Below are 4,184 nucleotides of genomic sequence, written 5' to 3'. Positions count from 1 at the left end.
AACCTTTGCATTGCTGTAAAAATGAATATAATTATCCAAAAAAACAAAGCGGACGTAATTGTAAACGCTCTCAATATAAACAAGAATAAGTTAGAGTTATGCGGAACCCATCTTCTGGCACCTGAGAGAATTACAAGCACCGAAGTGAACAATGTAATTGTAAAGATGTTGATTTATATGAACACTCTGGTTTCATAACGCGAGTAAACACCAGGATGGTTCGCGTCACCATTCCAATGGCACATCTAAATACGTATAGCTTGTTCGAAATAGATTTGTGATGCAGTTCAGAATAACCAGCTTCTGTTGGTAGCAGACGAAGTTTTCTTGCTCATTCCTTTGGCGCAGCATTTTAGTAAATATATCAAATTAAGTTTGTTTGGCATTTTGAGTTTGAGAAAATTCGAGTAAATTCTGTCCCAAGGCTTTAATGAAGGTAAATTTGAAGCGAAAGTTCTCCTCTTAAATTAGAAACCACTCTCTCGTGGAAAAGGAAGGAAAGTCACGTACGCCGTCTGCAAGCTGCCCACAATGCGATAGTAATGGCGCCGCTCAGAACAAGTTTGCTCGGAAAATGTGTGCACTTTTGTGCAAGATTTGACGTGACTGGAGTTTTTCTCGCGCGTAAGTATTCAAACTGATTTGACACTCTTTAGTTTTTCTCTTCAATTCTGAGGTTTTCAGCTCTTCGGGAACCGGTAGAGTTTGCAGAATGTAATACGGAAGGTACCTTGTTCATTTTGTCAAGCTTGAAAGTGAAAATTATGGAAGCATTTTCAACCAGATGTCACTATAAACATCATTTACGTGACTGCCGAAGTGAACATATTCTGGACCTTTGTTTGTGGTTCTGAAGACACATGTTTCCGGATTGGCGAAATGAAAATTAGTTTGTAACGACTGAAGCAAAGTTGTGAACATTCAGTAATGTGCGCTGAATTTTGACAGTATTCTCGACTAACAGAATCACTGATTTGTCCAACGTTTTGTATATTGGGTATCCGTATGATACAGTCCATCAGTCATTAAAGGAAAAGCTGAGTTTAGAACACTTATCTTCAACGTTATTATACTCTGTTCTGCACTTTCTGTTCACCAAGTCGTCAGTTTTCTTTTCTTTTATTCTATCGTTACTTTCCACTTCTGCATCGCCGGCGCAGTCTTCGATGTTACATGTTTTAGGTAGCTACCTGGCGTTTGGTCCTGTACAATGTAGTACTATTGTCTGGTTCTGGTGTTGCTTTAGAATTTAACTCACTGATTCTGCAGTGACTTCTTCGATGATTTATTGAACCGTGGGTTTTGCTACATGCACTATGGCATTGCTTCTTCATTTTCTTTAGGCCAAAAAAAAAGAGGTCTGTTTACGGTAACATAGGCCCAAAAAATAGGGTCGGTAGGTCGGGATTTTTTATTTTATTTTATTTTTTTTCCAAAAAACCATATTTTTACGTTATTTTGCCAAAAAAACAAGATTTTTTTTTCCCAAATGCCAAAAAAAAGTCTAGGGTCGCGCGAAAAAACTAGGGTCGGTCGGGTTACCGTAAACAGACCTATTTTTTTTTTGCCTTATCATACCCTCGTCACTTTCTGCTTCCGTGATGACGGTGCGGTTAATTGGCGACACTACTTCATTTTACAGTTTGATTGAATGACTTTGTGGTGATTGTTTTTAAATTCCAAAACAGACTGCTAGCGTTCCTAAATTCAGAATTAAAAAAACAAACAAGAAAAGTAGGTAAATGGAACGTTTAATTATTGACAAAACAAAACATTACATTTGGTGTAAACAAAATTTTATTCAAAATACATGACATGAAAAAATGACACTTGAACACGAACTCAAGCTAATGCTTATTTTACGTGGTCAAAAACGTTACATTTACTAGTACGTCGACCCAGTGGTCTTTGGTGTAGACAGACAGACTGAAACACCTATTTTTGTTTTAATGTTTTTAAGACTGAATTCGGTTATTGTTTTTAATTACAAACGTGTCTCTGTTTCTGGGTCATTGTGACTCGGTGTAACGTTGGAAGACTGTAGCTTTATTCCAGTACACGTGAGTCGGAGCCCGCAGGTAACGAGATAGAGCAACAGGTAAACTGCTTTTTCAAGTACACCACCCTTAAAAAAAGAGAAAGCTCGTTCAGAAATAGAATGTTTGCCAAAAATATTTTTGCTCCTTCGCTTACTGTTACTGTTACTGTGAGGGCATGATGTGCTAAGAAAAAAACGAAAAAGAAAAAAGAGAGTTATAAAATGCTTGAGTAAGCTTCTCCTCGGATTCACCCGCATTGCAATTGTCATGGGACGATTGATTGTAACAAAAAATGCAAATCTGCCAGCTATGATATTTTTCAATGTTGTGCAATAAAGATTTATTTACCTTATCTGTATATTGATATAAAAAAAATATATCATCCCCTGTGGATGTGAAGCACTCGATCTTATCAGCTCCGGCAGCAAGCTGATGATTTTGACAGGGTAGGATTTTAAAAAAAGAATGTTATTTTGCGTGACTGGGTCAAGATGAATTTTGAGAGAACATTTCCAGTGAGGAATTTTAATCTTTTTTTGTGGAGTGGGAGGGATGGGGGTGGGGTAGAGACTTATACAGATTGAGTAGTGTGGCTGGTAAATCTGAGAGAGAAATAATGATTTGTAAGTTGTTTCTTTTTTTGAGGGACATACATTTTTAGTTGCTTTCTTCCTTTTTTCATTGTGTCAGTCAATCAGTCAGGCAATCAGTCAGTCAATCATTTGGTTGAATGATTTGATTTAATTGTATCAACGGCTTTGCCTATCATTGTACCAATGTACAGCTGTGTTCATAGTCTTGCTTATTTCGTGTGGTATTCCGCGTGGGAGTATTTTACCCTGCCCTTTTCTTCATTTTGTTTTGTTGTTGTTGTTGTTGCTATTTGTGCTCTCTCTCTCTCTCTCTCTCTCTCTCTCTCTCTCTCTCTCCCCCCCTCTCTCTCTCTCTCTCTCTCCCCCCCTCTCTCTCCCCCCCCTCTCTCTCTCTCTCTCTCTCTCTCTCTCTCTCTCTCTCTCTGAGTGCGTGCGTGCGTGCGTGTGTGTTTGTGTGCGTGGGTGCGTGCGTGCGTGTTTGTGTGCGTGTGCTCGTGCGTGTGTTCGTGTGTGCATGTGTGCGGGCGTGCGTGTTTGTGCGTGTGTCCATGCGTGCATTCGTGCGTGCGCGCGCGTGTGTGTGTGTGTGTCTCGGTGAATGTGTATGCCGTTCTTCAGGTAGCTTCTTAGCTATGTCATTTTGTTGTTGAAGGTTGAAGTGGATGCTGGGTGCCTCAGATTGGAGAAGCTTGAGTGAGCGGACATGAGCTCAATTTTATTGAATTTACTGAACCAGCTTCAACACTATACGAAAAGTTTGTGTTTTTCTTTGTCTAGCATTGTTTCTTTTTTTTTTAAATTGTTCTATTTTTGTTTTTTGTTTCCGACTGTCCAGTTTTGACGCCCACTGTCCGTAAGCCTCCATGGGTCTCTATTTCCTTGTTTGCTGGTCTCTGTATGTATCTGTGTCTGTCTGTCTGTCTTTCTGTCTGTGACACTGTATGTTTAGCTGTCTCTGTTTCTCCGTCTACGTCTCTGTCTCTCTGTTATTCGGTTTATGTCTGTCTGTCTGTCTGCCTGTATGTCTGATTCGATTATTTTTTTGTGACAGTGTCTGTCCGTCTGTATCCATGTATCTCTTTCTGTCTATCTGCCTTTGTCTCTGGCTCGCTCTCTCTGTCTCTCTTCTGTCTTGCTCGCTCTCTCTCTCTCTCTCTCTCTCTCTCTCTCTCTCTCTCTCTCTCTCTCTCCCTCTCTCTCTCTCTCTCCCTCTCTCTCTCTCTCTCTCTCTCTCTCTCTCTCCCTCTCTCTCTCTCTCTCTCTCTCTCTCTCTCTCTCTCTCTCTCTCTCTCTCTCTCTCTCTCTCTTACCGTTTTCCCCTTCCAGACTGCATGGCTCTCTCACTCCACTCTTTTTCTCTCAATGTTGGCAGTGACTGTTCTGGCACAGGTGTAGCAGGCGCGTTGTACCACCACCCCCCCCCCCCTCCACCCCATTCTAGCGGCAATCTTTCAAGTGGAAGGTGTTTGATTGAATGAGAAACCTGACTTCAGCCTTCCTGCATAACTCTCGCCTTAATTTCTTCTCCACCTTTCGACTTTGAATTTTATCC

Source organism: Littorina saxatilis, linkage group LG17 (assembly GCF_037325665.1).
Source record: "Littorina saxatilis isolate snail1 linkage group LG17, US_GU_Lsax_2.0, whole genome shotgun sequence".
NCBI lineage: Eukaryota > Metazoa > Mollusca > Gastropoda > Littorinimorpha > Littorinidae > Littorina > Littorina saxatilis.
The sequence above is the reverse complement of the archived record's forward strand: the minus strand, read 5'-3'. Positions refer to the sequence as shown.